This window comes from Ambystoma mexicanum, chromosome 3q, assembly GCF_040938575.1.
Source record: "Ambystoma mexicanum isolate Mex_15411 chromosome 3q, UKY_AmexF1_1, whole genome shotgun sequence".
Taxonomy (NCBI): Eukaryota; Metazoa; Chordata; class Amphibia; order Caudata; family Ambystomatidae; genus Ambystoma; species Ambystoma mexicanum.
The window spans coordinates 217,943,500-217,962,112 of record NC_090926.1 but is presented as its reverse complement, the minus strand read 5'-3'; positions in this window follow the sequence as shown (position 1 = coordinate 217,962,112).

Below are 18,613 nucleotides of genomic sequence, written 5' to 3'. Positions count from 1 at the left end.
CCTTTGGCATCCTAGCAAAAAACATTTGCGCTACACAAGACATCGTACCCGCCATTCGCACAAGAAATAAGAGAGACATAACATGTGTAAAACTGCTCCCACTTCTCCTTCCAGCTTTCAATGAACACTCTGCCTCTTGCACTGATCCCACTTTCTTGGTAGACATGTTTAATCAGACTATGCTGAAAGCTCTCCACCTTATTGCACCTATTAAAGGTGCAATAGGAAACCTACATCACATGCTCACCTCAACTCCTGGTTCACACCGCATTTGGGAGTTTTACGTAAAGAAAAACCTAACCTAGAAGCTAACTGGATAAGCAATCCATCTGAAATTAATAAAGCTAGTCTTAGGCACTTTGAACTACAAAGATGCCATCCTCCCAGCCAAAAAAGACACTTATAACAAGCAAATCCTTCAAGCCAAATCAAACACTAAAGAGTTTAAGATTTTAAAAGAACTGGAATCCCCCGCAACCCCACTCAACAAGTGTACTAAAGATAGTACCTGGTGTGCCAATAATCAGAAAGTGGTCCTTGGTAAAATTGCCACACTCCAATCCAAAATAAGCAACAAAAAACCTGCCTCCAGATTGACCCACAATGCAAGTCCCAGCATGATAGATCTAAACCTTGTATACACATTCATAAACCATTCAGCTTCACAGCCCTTTCTACTATTCAGGTTGAAAATATCATCAACAATCTCAAACCCTCTAACTGCCAGGGTGATTTGTGTCCAGCCCCCATTATCAAGGAGGCTTCACACAATTTAGCCCCATTCATTACCGCCTTCATAAACTCTTCAATTAGTACAGGTATTGTCCCAGATAATTTGAAGGATGCTTGGGTCATCCTGTTGCTTAAGAAACCTACATTGGACCAAGTATACCTACAAATTACAGACCCATCACTACTGTGCCCTTCTTGTTAAAAACTTTGGATCGAGCAGCCTACCTGCAGATCCAAGACTGTCTAGAAACTAAAAAACATTAGACAATCGGGCTTTCGACCCTGTCACGGAACCGAAACTGCCCTTATTGATCTAAAAACTCACATTGAAGACATAAAAGACAAGGGCAAGTTGGTCCTACTACTGCTTCTTGATGTATCAGCAGCTTTCGACCTGGTAAACCACCAAATCCTCTGTCGCCAACTTAAATTAGCTGCCAACTTCTCAGACAAAGCTACTGTTACGCTCACCTGATATCCCCGTGGGCGTCTGGAAGGCTCTGAGATCTGGAACCCTGGATGCTTAGTTGCCCAGTGCTGAATAATAAATCTGCAATTACAGAAGGGAGGATTTGCGATAACTGCCTCTAATGGGTGAATCTCCCACCTCCCTCTGACCGATTCCCTTCCCACTGGGTTCTTTTCTCACATTAGTTATTTGTAGGGTGAGCTATCCGTCCTGCGTTTCTTGTGCAGGGGCGCTTGATGTTTGTTGGTAAGCTGCCCGAGTTGCTTCACTGGTGCAGTACGCCTTCCTTGGGCCCAGGCCTGCTGTGACCCCAAATATGCTGAAAGGCAGGTAGGTTTGTTAATTGTAAGTCTTTGTTCTGTTTATGGTGGGAATTCGTTAATGTCTTTATCTCCTTCTTTTCGGGTGGGAAAGTCTTGATGCTGGCGTGTTGGATGGAGAGGCACGTTTCTAGGTAAGAGAAAGCGCGAAGCGCAGCGCCATTATTGTCTGTTGAAGCTAACCTGTGTTTTCTTCTTCTTCTCCTCACAGGCTGCTGTGGTGCTGCGAGTGGATGAGAGCGCGATGAAAAACAGGCCTCCGGAGTCTGTTAAGGTAGTACAGCACTGTGTGGTTGTTTAATATTGAAAGCGAACCTGAATATGTCTCGTTTCCTTGTTGTTGTGGTGCTACGGATGGAAGTGTGGCGTAGCACGATGGAATTCAGGTAAGACTTATGGAATTCGATGTTTTGGAAGCGCGCGTTCTAATATTGTTTTTCCCTTTCTCGTTATTGCAGGTCGCAATGTTCGAACAACAGCTGTGGTAGCGGTTCGCCGAAAGTCCTTAAGCTAGTACTCACAGGTAAGTGATGTTTCTTCTTCTCGCGGTTTCCACTGATTGCAGCCCAGTTAGATGCTGAGTGCTGGATGGTGTTTTCTCAGGTAAGGCAGAATAATCTTGTTCTTGTTCTTTCAGGATTACAGGAAGATACTGAAGACCAGGAGCTGGACACAGTGAGCGTCACGCTGCTGGTTGCAAAATAGCACGAAGCATGTTCTGCAGTCAGGGTGGGTTTATATAGCCCAGGTAAAGTACCACACTCAAAACACTAGACCGCATGGCTTGGTTCTTAGAACTAGACTGTGTGGGTGCTTCCATGTTGGATTTAAAGGCCCATGTACATATATGGGACCTAGTTTGAACAGCCCTTCCTTCCTACATAGGAGCATGGTGCCAAAGGCACCAGGACTGGCTCCAGGAGCCCTTTTGTAGTGGTTTTAAGGCGCTCAGGGTTCTGATGGGAGCCTGCTTGTGGCACAACGTGTGCCCCCTCACAGTGGTCATGACACCTACTGCATGGATCAGTAAATTCCTAGATAGCAGATCCATGAGAGTCTTCTCCCCCACTGCCACCGCTGAACCTTCACTAGTTCCTTGCGGTGTACCACAAGGATTGTGCGTTTCCCCTACAGTCTATAATGTGTTTACGAAACCACTGTTTGATATTTTGGACTATCTGGGTGTCACCTACACAAATTACGTGGATGACACCCAGATACTCATTCCCATTACCAGTGACTACACAGCTGACACACTAGCCGTAAACACCATCTACCAAGTCATCCAAGCCTGGATGGCTCAACACGAACTCTGTCTCAATGACGAAAAGGCAGAGCTTCTCATCTTGGGATCTCATAACAGACTCAACAAACTAGACCTATCATTCAAATCCTTCGTCATTGATGCTAACACCATTAAAGTTTCAAACAACACCAAAACATTAGGTATTTATCTTGACTCCACCCTTTCCCTTTCCAGACCAACAAAGTATCCTCGGCCGCAGTTTACACTTGCAAGCTCATCACAGCCTGCCAACCCTTCCTCACACCAGCCAATTGCACTACACTAGCCAGGACCTTGGTCATGTCCAAAATCGATTACTGTAAGACCTTCTATCTAGGCACAAACCAAGGCAATCTCAACAAGTTACAGGTCATCCAGAATAATGCCATTAGAGCCGCATTAAAAATCCCTAGGAATCAGCACATTTCTGACACCAGGCGGAGCCTTCGCTGGCTACCAGTAGCACAAAGAGTTTCACTCAAAACACTTGCTTTGACGCACAAATGCCTTGCCAACCAAGCGCCAAACTACCTGGCCTGCAGATTTGCATACCACACTTCCAATCGACCTCTCAGAACTGCCCAGGCCAATTGCCTTTCCATACCTCACTTTAAGTTGCAGAGATCAGGTGGGGTGAGCTTCCCAGTACTTGCTGCAAAACTCTGGAACTCACTTCCAAACCCTCTCAGAGGTGAACCTTCGTTCCATGCCTTCAAGAGTAAGGTCAAAGTATGGCTGTCTGCCCAGGACCTTTCCCTGCACTAACTAGCCCCTGAGCCACCTCACGTGCTCTCCACCGCATTGCATAAAACTGTTTGTGTAAATAACCTGTAAATTACCTGCTTACCTATATACTTGTATATACTCTGTGCTTGGTGATCGTTCCTGCTTATCACCTCCTTTTTGCGCTTTAGACAGTAGAATCTGTATATGATTGTAACTTATGCTTCCTCCTCTGTACGTTATATTACTGTGTATGTTTTGCATATGTCAACTTGTTTAGTAACCTAAGATATGCGCCTGGATGCCCCAGGGCCAGGTGCGCTATATAAATAAATAAAATACAAATACGTCTTGTTCCCTTTGAGTTGTATTCCTGTGGTTGGGGCTATTGTTGATTTCTTATTGTGTATCATCTACAAAGCAGTCACGAGTAGCACACCAGCGTACCTGGCAGCTACGCTCCACATATCTGGTGGCACACGCTCCTTGTGAAGCAAATCGACCAACCGGCTTGAATCAAAACTCATCCACAAAGAGAGGAGCAAACATGGTGTAACAACACCTGACCAAGGACTAATTCCAATGGATGTACATTCCAAACACAGACCTCACAGTACTGCGCTACTGTTTAAACATGCCAGCCCAGATGCCTCCTACCCACATGCTGTATAGCGCTCTGCTGCCCTCAAGCTAAATCCATGCTTTAAACAATAAAATAAAAATATTATATGTTATTGGTATTTGATGGCACACTCTGCTGCCATTTGCATGGTCTCTTGGAGCCACGAGATCTGTAAGAGAGTCATATCTCCTCTAAACCCTGCTATGGCCTTCCTGGAGAAGTCTGATTGCCTAGGGAAACAAATGTTTCTCTAGGCAATCACACCCGCCCCATTTTCCATCATTCCAACTCCTCTTTAGCTCTATGCACTAGGGGTAAAGGTCGTGATCGGAGGGTGAGGGAGGGAGCAGGGAGGGTCTGTGGGGAGAGGTTGTAGTGAGAGAGGGCATTTGTGGGACCACTCTGGTAATGCTAACTCTCTGTGCGCGTCCTGCTTTCATACCCAGTCCAGGGTCGGACTGGGGCATACAATTGTCTCGGCCACCAACTAAAAGGTGGCCCACAGTTGCAAATGGCAATTCATTCCTTTTGTGACAGGCCATTTACTTTAGTGGGAGTATTTCCCTATAGGCCAGTTCGAGCCTGACCCAGTCTTCCCCTTTTTCTTTGCTGGCACCCTCTGATTTCTCTTCCATCCATTATCTCCTCTGCCAGTCCTCCCTTTCTACTACTACCATCCCCTCTGCCTGCGGCCCTCTGACCAGGCTTTGGGTACCATATATCCTATGGAAGCAACACCTCAGTAAAATAACATAACATGAAATATAGAACATAACAATGGTGGAAACAAAGGCCCCTACACTGAGAAGAAAAATGCACCAAATAATTGGGCTCCTGGACTGAACTGAGAGCTCCAGAAAAGGGCACCTTGCCAGGAAGCAATGCTTCCATTACTGGTCACGGTATCCCCCAGAAGAGGCGTCGTCAGCATGATTGTTACTCTTTTTCTGTAAACCCCAACATTTCACGTGCTGTCCTCCTTCCGCCTCCGGCTCGTCCTCTGATCAGATAAGCCCCAGATCCGGCCGCTCTTGGGTGAGCTCTCCAGTCTCATCTTGCTTTCTCTGCTGCGCCACATAAGTGCTGCGGCCTAGATGCATGTCTTTGCACGTGACCAAATGTGGGCCCCCCGCCCTCCCATGCCTTTCTCACAGCGTCTTTAAATCCCGCTCTCTTCGGCTTGTGAATGATCACTGCTTCAAAGAGACATTGCAAGCGACTATATTTGGATCCAAATCAGATTTCCCCGTGGCTGTTGTTGAGGTAACAGGAAATGGGGGAGCACTGGGCAGAGCCTGCTCGGGCTCCAAGAACTACCTCATGCCATCCCCCGCCGTGTCCTCCCTGAAGTCACTAGACTTTCTGAATGCGGGCATTGTCCGCCAGATAAAAAGGCGAGTACAATTTCAGAACAAAAAAAAATGCGTGCGATTATGCAAAGTGCTTGACGACATGAAAGGATCCCAGCCCTTCTGGTGATGGTCACAATGAAGGCCTTTAATAAGTTGCAGCGAGAGAGAGGCTTGGTCAGTGAACACTGGACTTCCCTGGCACAACGGAGAATTGAGCATGTGGATTTGGTGCGGTGCAATGTGTCGCAGAGAGCACTGAAACCTAAATCCACTATTACCACATCCTCACACTGCACAACTTTAATGTACTGCCAAGGCTTTAAGTGGGCCAGGGCTACTTGGGTGATGGCATCCCAGAAGTCTCCAAAAAGTATCCCTGAGTGGGGCCGACCCCGTGAAGGCATCCTTTTCACCTTGCATGCAGTGAAAGGGCTGCGTGCAGGGGTCAGCATCGAAAATTAACAAACAAAGAAAGGGGGGTGCAGCAAAAGGAAGGCTATGTGCCCACCTCTCCCACTGACATCTTACAAACGCAAGTCAAGAGGGGGGGAAGTGCCTTTTTATAAGCGGTCCCCCTCCTCCTGACAAGTACTTAGGACCACCTTGTGAAATTTCTTCCCTCCCCGTTGATTTCTCATCCCACTTAAAGCACTGGGCACTGCCCGCCTCTGCAAGCTGATCACACTAACCCGTGCTAGATTCACAGATTTCACACAAGCCCACGTATCTCACACTGCTCACCAGTGCAAGCTTTTCAGGCGTCCCACTGGTGCAACCAATTGAAACCGCCACCCAGTGCAAACTGCTCACACTGTCCACCAATCAACGCTCTTTATTGTGCGCACCAATGCAACATACAATGCCCTCAAGTGCCTGCTCCTCAGTAAGCCTGGGCATAACAACCTGGGTGTCCAGTATACTAATTATGCTGATGATACCCAGGTCGTCATGAAGCTCACGGGCTCCTACTCACAGGACTTGGTTATGGTAAATTCCATTTACTCTGCCATCCATGCCTGAATGGCCTCCAACTCCTTGGCCTTAAATACCAAGAAGATGAACTCCTGATTGTGGCCTCTTGTTCTAAGCTTGAATCCTTACCAGAACAATACAAGAGCTTTTCTATTTCTGGTACTATTATTCCAGCGGCCAAAGAGGTAAAGACCCTGGGTGTAACTCTGGATGCAGAGTTAACCATGAATCAGCATGTTGCTGCGATCCGTTCTTCACGTGGTCTGGTTAATAAACTAATTTGCAGCATCCGACCATTTGTGACACATGAAAATGCGACCATTCTTGCCACCGCTCTTGTTAACTCCCGCCTGGACTATTGCAATAGTCTCCTGAGTGGCTGTTCTCAGTATAACCTATCATCCCTTCAGATCGGCCAGAATGGAGCAGTTCGTGCCATCTCGGGACTCTCCAGACACGCCCATACAACTGCTTCCTGGCGGGATTTCCATTGGCTGCCGGTAAAGCATAGAGTTACCCATAAACTCTTGACTTTGACGCATAAGTGTGTACTTAAATTGGCCCCAAAGTATCTGTCGGATCACCTTCTTTTGTATACTCCAGCGCGGTTACCAGACATTTGGTCGAAAAAAATTGGTCGACCAGACAAATGGTCGAACCAATTTGGTCGAAAACCAAATGGTCGAATTTTTTTATTTTTGTATTTTCACTCCTTTTTTTTTTTTTTGGGGGGGGGGTGCCCCCCACCCCCCTTTTTTTTCTACAAAACCCTTTTTTTAAAAAACGAAAACCCGAAAAATAAATATATAATTAAAAAAAAAAATTCGACCATTTGGTTTTCGACCAAATTGCATCGACCAAATGTCATTCGACCAGTTTTAATTCGACCAAATGACTGGACACCCTCCAGCGCATTCTCTTACGTCAGAAAATCAAATGAAAATTAGTCAGCCAAGGTGTACATTGGCCAAAGCTAGTGGATGTAGCTTTAATGTCCAGAGTCCTATTGCTTGGAACGCTCTTCCATACAGCCTCAGAACTATTCTTACTACCATGGAATTCAAAAAAAGGTTGAAGATGTATCCATTCAACCTACCCACTGACTAAACCTGTTTCGATTCCAATTTTATCTTCTTTTGATGCTGCCTTCTTTTTTGTCTTTCTGTACTGATTATCTGTTGTGTTTGTTTTCTGTGTGTGCTCTGAGGCCTCATGCGTGTGGCGCATTTTAATAAATGACGGGCGTGTGGCTGAATAAATAAATAACTATTCAGCCATAAACCAAAACGTCAGAATATTTAGCTTTTTCGATGAATCAATTTGTTCCAAACATTGGGCTTCATTCTAATTCAGCCAGTGCGGTAGAAAGTGCTGGTATTCATGGATACTGACACTTTACTGCACCGGCCGACTATGGGCTTGCTAGTGGGGCACCTGGGTTACCGCCGGCAAGGCTGGATGTAAGCCAGGTGCCATACAGGCAAATAAAGCCATCATTACCGGCACCTGCAATGCCACCGGACTGGGTGCCAGAAACAGTTACTACATTTGCTGGTGTCCTGGCTCTACCGCCTGGATAACAGGAAAGGTAGAATGAAGCCCATTGTCAGTGTTTAGGTCAACGTATTTTGGGTGGTTCCCACTAAATGTGTTTAAACAGGGCATGCATGGTTCAACTTCAGGATCAGTCTTTTTATGCGGAGTCAGGAGGTTTGTAGAACAGTTAAGGAAATGGATTTAATTGAGGGAGATAGACAATAATTAGGGTTAAGTTGAGTGAGAGGTAGAAGGATAAATAAGGCTTTAGTTGACAGACATTTGAAACTCAAGTAGGATTTAGTTTAAGAACAGGTAGAACAGTAAAATAAATTTAGTTTAGGTTCAAGCAGGCAATTGATATAGGACAGGATAGGCAAAATAGGTTTGAATAAGTTGGAAATAGTATAGAGGCCATCTTTTTGTCACTACTGCATTTTAGTGGCTACTGTCTAATTAATAAATTAATCTTTTATAACACGCTTAATGCTGAAGACCAGTCTCAAAGCACAGGACTGGGCCTTAAACCTGTGTTGCTCTACATTGTTTCCGGTTAGGAAGAATTCTCAGAAATGTGCTAAATCCCTCTACCTTAGAGGCCCCCAGCAACTTTGCTGGATTTTCAGAACTTTAATTATTAACCTGGAGAGAGTGAGACCCTTTTCCCACTCTCTCGGGTATTTTAATGTGATTTTAAATACTGTGTTTCTTTTGGTTATGGAGTCTGATAAACTCCATAGGCATCATCTTTTACATTGTGTCACAAAGCACCTTCAGTGCAGTGACACAGGGAAGTCTTTCAGATTTCCCAAAGGTTTAAATATCTTCTCTTGGATAAACTACTATTTCCAAGAGCAGTAAAGTTAAATTGACTTTACTTACATTTGTAACTTTCTAGACCCAGCACACACTACATTATAATAGGGTGCTGGAGCGGTTACTTAGTATCCCCTTTGTCTAGCTTCTCATGTAACATTTATATGTTACCCTTTCCTCGATGAATGGCTGGTGGAAGTGGTTTTACTTTTAACTGCTGTGGTGTGCATTTACCACGGGCTGTGGTCGCAGCTGCAGTAAAGCACCCAAGGGCGCCATTTTTGTCAAAATGGACGCGGTCTTCTTTTTTCACCATTTTATTGTGGATAGGTCCTTCTTGAGATTTACTCTGCACGCCAAACTAGGTTTGGTCCCTTTGTTCATTTTGTCTTTGGCGGGATTCACGAGTGAAGCCCGCCTCTGGCTCCAGGGTGTCTGGTGGGGGCAGGAAGCAAGGGAGGTGCCCAAACTCCCTGTGCTTAGTTTCCTAAGAGACAGGAATGCACTCTTAGGTGATTGGCCAGATGGCTGTTCAGCAAGGACAGCCACCCTGCTGGGTGACTGACAGCTAGGCTTGAATGAATGGGAGAAACCTGGATAAAAGGCAAGGATTTTTGGCTTGGAAGGCTGAGTCGATAACTGGATGAAGGAATCCATAGAAGAACTTGAAGAGGATGCCTGCTGAAACTCCTGGACTGTTGGTTTGCCCGGTGAAGCCCTGCTGCTGTGCTGAAACTCCAAATTCGTATCGACAGAGAAGCCCCTGCAAGGACGACTTCTCCCTTTGAGTTGGCCACCTGGACATCTTCTCAGAGCTGGTTGAATTTCCACTGAAGTCGCTGCTGGAACCGTATAACCAGGGAGAGGAACACCAGATTGTGTGCGTTGCTTATAAGCTGGCCAAGAGCTCCAGGAAGATCCTCTGGACTCCCAGGAAACATGACTGACCGAGCCTGAGTCCCCTCAACAGAGTGAGGGACCCCAGATGCAAGGAAATCCCATCTCGACAGCCAGGAACCGCAGGGTTGCTATTCGCGGTAGACGCGAGGAGCTGAAACACAGAAGTGCCACTTGTTTAAAAATTGCTGGATGCGGTCGGTGACCGTCCCATTGCAGTGCAGGAGTCCCCAGAAGTACTCCCTCTTGTCCCCAAAACTGAGGCGCAGGAACACCAGGATCTGCAGAGCTGCACAGGAACAGAAGCCATCTGCTGCACTTTTCCTTCAACCTAAAGGTAATGTACAGTCTAAGAGAACTTGCTGCTTGTTGTGTAACCTTACTTGTCCTCGCTGAGACTTTTCTTGGTTGCACCTGTAGAGTTGCTATCAGCTTCTTTACCTTACAAGCCTAATCAGCTTGTGGCCCTACTTTGATTTCTTCTATTCTACAAGGACTTTTTAAACATTGTGAAAGACGTTCAATTTACCTGCAAGAAGTGCTTCAGCTCACCTTGACTTTTGCTAACTTAACATTGGCTGGCCTGGCTCCCTGAATGACTCTTCTCTCTTCTGCTTGTGTGTTTTACCTTCCTTCCAGGAAAGGGTTAACTGACTTTGCCTTGGGGGTTATTTTGGAAGTACTTACATGCTCAAAAATAATTGTGCTAATATTTGTCTATCCTGAACCCTCTTTTCCTTGACACCCCTCTCAAGAATATTTTAAATGCAACAGTGATATATTAATGTTCCCAGCACCCTAACTAATGAAGTCACCTGAGGGTGTAGTTAGTGACTGTGGGCCATCCCAAATGGGTATTTGCTGATTTAGAAAATTAAGAGTGTGTATTTTCTGAAGTATATTAGTGTGTTGCTTTATATTGCTCCCTTCTGAAGAAGGCTTACTCTAACTGACTGTTAAATAAATTAATCATTGTTTAATCAAGAAACCTTGTGTGTAAATGTTTATTTGAATACTTGTCACTGTGAATCTCTGTGTAACTCCTCTACAGCTCACATTGACCCCTCTTGAGATAAGCCTGGCTGCTCAATATGCTACCAACCTGTGTAGTACAGCCTTATACCAAAGGTTGGGCTCCTATTGCCAGGAGGTCAGGGTTGTTGTAGTGCACCCAGAAGGTACTGCATACAATGTTGCCTAGCATCTCTCTTCCAAGACAAATGCATCGCCCCTGAGCTATCCTCCCAGCCCTGCAGTTGACATGATTTGTCAGTGTGAGTAAAGGAACACCAGAGCACTCTTTGGAGGCAGGAACAGATTAATGCCAGTGACTGTAAATCAGTGCACCATGTTTTAGTGGCCGGGCCAAACACTAGTTGCATATGAAAATGTTTTATATTTCTTGGTTTTGAGGTTTTTTTGTGGCCAGGCCAAATACTAGATGCAGATAAAAATTCTGAAGTGTGTTGGTAGGCAGGAGGAGTTTCTATTCAGTGGATGTAACTGAGTGTATTGCCTTTTAGTGGCCATAACACACACTGGTTGCAGAGAAAGGGGTCTCATAATTGTTATTAGACAGGAGGAGAATATATGTGTTGTCTGTAACTGCTGGTGTGTTGTCTTTTAGTGACCATACCAAATACTAGTTGCAGGGAAAAGTCTTATATTCCTTGGTAGGCAGAAGGGGATTATAGTCAGTATTTGCAAGTGACAGTGTCATATTGTGGGAGTCAGACCAAATAGTTGCTTGTGAAGTTCCAAATAAAAAACGTAGGGTTTAATTCACAGAGCTTTCTTCAATGGGATCGCACCATTATAAAACACTTTTGTGAATCAGGCCCTTAGACTTTTTTTTTACAAGCAAAAGAGTGCCTTCATTGCCTGTAACTGAGATTACAAATTGTCATATTTAATGGCTATGGAAAAAGGACAATTTTTAGTGCCAACCTGTCCTCAACAGCTAGAAGTGCCAAAGGGAGATGAATTCATAAATATGTGGTTCTCCTCACTCTCTAAGGGTCAGAAGGGGGAGCAGAGTCACAGGTTGTAGCCGCTGACCCACCAGGAACTGTGCAATGGTAAATATTATGGGATGTTCCTGTTCAGACTCACACCTACCAAAATCCACTGATGACGAGTCCAAGGAAAATTAGGATTGGGTTGACCAAGGAATCGGTGGTGAACCATTGGAGTACAGGCCCCTGCAGCACATGGTTTTGGAAAGAAGGTAAGTAGTAACAGAATGATGAGGATAATGTCACTGTTACATAGATAGAAGGGGATGAAAGAGCTACCCTTCCACCTCTGTACCAGGTCTTTCGTAGTTAGGCTGTCAGATCGGAAAGTTCACAACATCACTGTGTGGCAACCAGAGGATCAACTCTGCCACGTGTGCCATCCCAGCCAGAAGAGCATAGAAGGGCACAACTATTTGCTCCACCAGGTAGTCCAAAGTATGGAAATGTTTCTTACAAAAGGCCAAAAACGAGTGCATCTCAACACTTACACTCTGTGCAATTAAACAGTGAGCTTGGTCAACAAGTTTGGTAGCCCATCTTTGTGGTGCCAGATGATGTAACGCCATGCATGGGATTGAAATGAGCCCAGGAGACCTCTTCCAGAGCTGTTGCTGCTGTTGGGTCATAGCTCTAGGAACTGTCTGCAAAGAGGGTGGCTAATTAGTTATAGATGCTATCAATGTTTTTGCTACTGCTTCCATGTTTTTTGTGTCCCGCTCCTTCTATTTTAAAATCTTAGTAATGAACAGAGAGCCACCTCCCAACAGGACCCATAGTTGTACTTGTGGTTATTTTCTTTATTTCGCAAAATGAAATGAGATTCTTTAAAAATTATCATTTTTTGCCTATCCCAGTCCATGATAGTCATGAAAACACCACAACTGGAAACATGTGATGTCATTGACAACTGCAATACTTTGCTGTAGTGCTGTTGCATATCCGATGAGCCGTATTAACTGTTTTCTTGAGTTTCTTTCAGAATTAAAAACATCTGATCAGTTTCTTTGGAAAGCACACACATAGCCCCAGGTTATCAATCTAAGGCAACACAATGGCACATTTTCAGCAGTAACTCAGCAACATGTTCCAAAACTACCCTGTGTCTTTCTTCAATTCATGATAGAACAGTGACTAATGTAAGGGGCCCACCCCTATCTGGCAACGCTTTTGTTATATCCTATCTTTCCTGTCTGTGTGTGAATGAATGGAACCTTGAGTGCCAGCCTACTGTATGCCCATTGGAAGGTTCCCTGAGTGTTCTATCCTGAGAGTCAGCTGACTTCCCTCCCGGGCGTCGCTCTCCTACTCATGCTTAACTGTAGCTTTTTTCCTGTACCTTATTGGACTTTCCAATAAAGGACACTATCCATACAACTGGGCTTCTGTCATCATTGGACACTGTGGGCCTGCAATATTACACTGGCGACGAGGATGGGATTTCCCTTTTGCAGCTTGTAGCAGGTATTACTCCATGATTGTGCGATACTTTACACCTAGCTTTTAATTGCATTAAAGCATTAAGAGCTTCCTTCAGTTTTCTAAGAGAGTTACCACCTTGCCAAAATTTCATAGTAAGGTTTTTGTTTCATGATGGGCTGTGCACTGTAGGTATATCTTCCATGCCTCTGCTTGGTTGACACACATACACCACAAAATCCATTCCTTTTTCATTTATCAATTTTTGTAACTTTGGCTCACATCCTGGTCATCTTCTGCACAGGCTTGCAGCACGCACAGACACAACTATGCACAACTTGCATACATACTGCATTCAATCACCGAGTATTTGTATGCTTTTCACACACACATGTAACCACCAGACCTAGGGGCCTCATTACGAGGAGGGCGGAATGAGATTAACGGCGCTGGTAATGGTGCTGGTGCCATTAATCCCATTCCGCCCTATTACTAGGCTCCCTCACGGGACCCGCTCTGGACGTCTGGTTTTACCAGACGTCCAGAGCGGGTCCCACGAGGGGACCAGGGAGCTAACAACGGGCCCGTTAATAACCGGCCCATTGTTAGCTCCCTCCCCATTCCCATTGAGCCCTATGGTGGCTCGAATGGGAATGGGGAAGGACCGGGTCCGGGTTCCCTGAAGGAGGAAATACCAGGCCCTGCAAAGTCGGAATGGCCCAGTATTGCCCATTCAGGGAACCCAGACCCGGACACTATTTTGGAGGCAGCCATGCCCTTATTAAGGGCATGGCTGCCTCCAAAGTCGTAATGAGGCCCCTGATAATGGAACTTCAGAACCTGTCGCTATGCACCAATTCTCAGTCCAACCTGCCTGCTCACAGCCTTGCACAATCAGGTCCCCAGATCAGGTGACTTATGATTTCATCATTTCATTCATTTTACGTCAAGCGCTTATCTGTCCTAGCTCTTGCTAGGGCAACTAGACTGTGCCAGATCATGCCATGGTGCCAGCTTTCTCAGGCAATATCAGGCTAACACTGTTATAGGCAGGGTTTTAAGTGGGGTAAGAAATTGGGTGGGCCCTCATTTGGGGGTTTGGCTCGTGGGATTGGTGCGGCCTAAAAAAAGTACAAAAACCATAGTAAGGCACGCTAAAACATATCTAAATTTAAGCATTTATATATTTATGTGCGCACCTTACTATGGTTTGTGTAATATGCATCTTTTATAAACATAGAAATATGTAACATATTTCTATGTTTATAAAAGTTGGCTTGAAAAGTACACAAACCACAGTAAGGTAGGCACATAAATATATAAATGATTACATTTATATATGAGTTAGCATGCTTACTATGGTTTGCGTACTTCAAGATGGCTTTAAAAAGTACGTAAACCATAGCAAGGTACGTACACAAACAAATAACATGTATATATTTGTGTGCATACCTTACGGTTTGCGTACTTTTCAAGCCATGTTTTAAAACATTTCTACGTTTATAAAAGATGGCTTGAAAAGTACACAATTCAATCCATCTTTTATAAAGCTTTGTCGATGGACAAAGCTAGAGTCGGCAAAACTTTTCGGGCCATCTTTTATAAACCTCGAAATATGTCGAGGAGTCACCAGGTTCACCGAGGGTTAAAGACGCCTTGGTGATCAGGGGAGGGGTTGAGGAAACAAAAAGACAGTAACTTTGTCTAGTGAACCCCTCCCGTGAGAGGTCACCAGAGGAAGTTACAGTGACTGATAGACGTGCCAGCAAGCCACAGGAGCACTGTGGCTTGCTGGCACTTCTGTCAGCTTGCCTGATTTAATGGCGGGCGCATCTCCCGTTGTGGCTGCAGTGGAATAATGTGTCCAGCCAACGATGTGGTGGGACCAGGGGGGCCCGGAAGTGCCCCGGCTCAACCCCACATTCAGGAGACTGCTGGGGCCTGGCCCCGGCTGGCCCCGGACCACTTAAAGCACTGGTTACAGGCATACAAAGGTAACATCAACTAACCCCAAAGCCTCACTTTTATGCACCGCACACGTATTTTGCATGCATCCCCTTGTGTGAGCTCATGCAGGATCCATGGGAGTGTTCTGGGTTCGGCACCTTGCTGATTTTCTGCATGCAACAGTTCCCCCCTTCGAGCTCTATTCACTGCAAACAATAATCTTCATGAATGGTCATGCAGCTATTATACAAGCTGCCCTTGCCCAGCAACATTTATGCGCACACATTGATTTGTGCTAAAACTCTTGATCATCAATAACATACGGGCATGCCTTAAACCCTTGGTGACCACTACCTGCTGCAATTTAATAGTCCATCACCGTTTCTATCAATTATGGTGCTATGCATGATGTTTATACATATTACCATCCATTTCACGCTGGCATGCTAGGGTGATAAGAGTTTCCAAAATATAAAACGGGGACAGATGATAGACATAAAAGTAGGACTACAGTTTTAGCGGACATAAACACAAAAGAAAGACTAAAAGACAAATAGGACGCCAATTAAACTGTAGTCCTACGTCTATGTCATTGGCTTGTTCCAGCGCAAAGTACGGGTGTTGCAGGCAGATAACTCTCTCATTTGAGAGACCATGGCGGAAGAGGAGGAAATGTAGGCATGAAAAGTGAGCAGAGTACGGCGGCCTAATTTCGGCATTTGTTAATCAGTTCCCCGCAAAGGTGTTTTAAAACTTAAAAAACTCTTGGGACGCTTGCACCAAGGGGCAAATACCGGGACAGTCCCGGCAAAACTGGGACGTCTGGCAACCCTATGGCATAGACATCAAGATTCATGCAACTCAGTCACACTCACAAGGCAACAACGAGTCAATTCATCATGCATTGTGCATCATACATTCAGTCACCAGCATGCACCAGCATTCACACGTACCGTGTGATTCACTAACACTTTCATGTATCATACACACATGCTTGTGCCCTAAGTTAACGTTACAGTTCAGAATGATTTCACTTAGTCACTAACACGCACACGTGTTTCATTGACACTATGAATAGGTATACACAGATACATAAATACATGCCCCATTCATGTGAGCACTCGCACTGCACGTGACTCTGCACGTGTACTGGAAAATGTTGTCAGTACTTTGCAGTTCTTCACGTGTGCTCAAGAATGTTGTCAATACATTGTAAATAGGCAGGGCAACACACAATGTCCGTAGCATGCCTTTGCTAATGCAGCGATCACCCCCACAAAAGAGTGTGGTCTAGCCCTGTGACATTGATACTTGGAACTTGACACACACTTGGTGTTCCCTCTTTGTATCCGGCACACACCCCTAGTGTAGTATGTAACACACACCGGATATTCCCTCATTGTATCTGAAACCTGGCACATACACTGGAGCTTCCTGGAACCTGGCACACACCGGATGTAACCGGCACACACACCTGCTATTTCCTTGTTTAACCAGCACACACACCGGATTTAACTGATACATACACACTGGATGGAACCCGGCACACACACCAGCCATTTCCTCATTTTACCCAGCACACACCGGTTGTAACCGATACACACACTGGCTATTCCCTCTTTTACCCGGCATGCACCCTGTTCTCTCTTTATACCCGGCACACACACTGGCTATTCCCTCGTTTACCCGGCATGCACCCTGTTCTCTCTTTATACCCGGCACACACACTGGCTATTCCCTCGTTTACCCGGCACACAGACTTGCTATTTCCTCCTTTATCCGGCACACACACCAAATGTAAATGGCACACACACCGGATATCCCCTCGTTTTACCCGACACACACACTAGATAATCCCTTACCTGGCACGCACACCAGATGTATTCCCGCACACACACCGGATATTTCTTCAATTTACCCAGCACTTGTACTGGGTGTTTCCTTTTAAAACCCAGCACAATCTAGATGTGCCCTCTTTTTACGGGTACACTGTACATTGTGCTTCAACTATCAATGGCCTTAAAAGTCTTCATGTAAAATTAGTCACCGAAAGCGATTGTACATGATCACTGTGTGTCACCTAATTAACATGTTTTTCCCATTTTTCTCACTGACAGCCACTTCCAGGGACAGTCATGCTAGTTTTGTCACTGCAATGTTCTTCTTGATTTGTCTTTTGTGATATGTATTAACTGTCAGTGTTAATATATCTTCGTGCAGGGAGATGAGGTCCTCCTGTTTTGCTCCCCTTCTCCTACTTTTGTCTTATATGGGGTCCACTACCTGCAAGTTATGTCAACATATATACGGTACCACCACTTAGTAGCCATCGTTGGGTGTTCACCACCAGTTTTGAGCCACAACAGCAAGGCATTGTGGGTTTGCAAATTAGCTCAAATGCAAACCCTTTTCTCCAGGAAATTGTCTTTGTCGAAGAGGGCAGTGCTACTTTACACATAGTTTAATCAACCCAAGACAGACATTTGCAAGGCTGTCAGGACAACTACATACCTAGTTTTACCCTTATTAGGGATCATCAGTGCAGTATAGTACTGACAACCGTGTGGTTGGAGCATTTGGTCATGTTTTCACAACACCAAGAAAGTTATGGTGGGTTTAAAAAGGTTTGAAAAACCCTTTCAACTGAAATGTGAAAATTGGAATGTCCCTTTGAGCCAAGTCACACATTCAAAAGCGCCACCTAGTAGCCATCGCTGGATGTTCACCTCCAGTTCTGAGCCACAACAACAAGGCATTGTGGGTATGAAAATGATCTCAAATGCAAACCTTTTTCTCCAGGAAATTGTCTTTGTCTAAGAGGGCAGTGCTATTTTATACATAGCTTAATCAAACCAAGACAGAAAGAATAATGTTTTGATTACTGGTGTTAATTTATAATCCTAACTCATATCCGAGAAGAATCACATGAAATGATCTTCAGCACATTTCTAATCCATCGAGTTCAGCTCAAATAAAAACACACAAAGTTTTTCCTTCTGACTTATTGAGTGAGGTGCCTAGTGAGACTTTGTGCTTGTTTTACATTGTTCTTGTCTGGAGGTGTGTCGGGAAACACACCCAACTAGCATTGGGTGCAACTCAGAGCTATTTCAGACAATCCCCATTCACAGCGCAGCATACTGGGTAATTCCCACTCCTTTACCTATATATATATATATATATATATATATATACATATATTTTATTTTATTCTTTTAATTATTTTTTTCAGCGAAAAAACTTTGTTAAAGGGAAGTTATGGTTAAGTTGCGCTACTAAAAACCTATCAAATTCAGTGAAAAAACATTGTTAAAGGGACGTTATGGTTACAATTACAAGCAAAACCGAAAAACCCCTGAAATTCACCAGTTATGGTAAGCTAAGCAACCATAACTCATCCACCACCATGCACTGCTAAGAATAGCACCCATGACATCAAAGATGACATCGGAATCAGGGTGGGAATATATTAGCAAAATTTCATGTGGTTTCATTGAGTGGTGCAAAG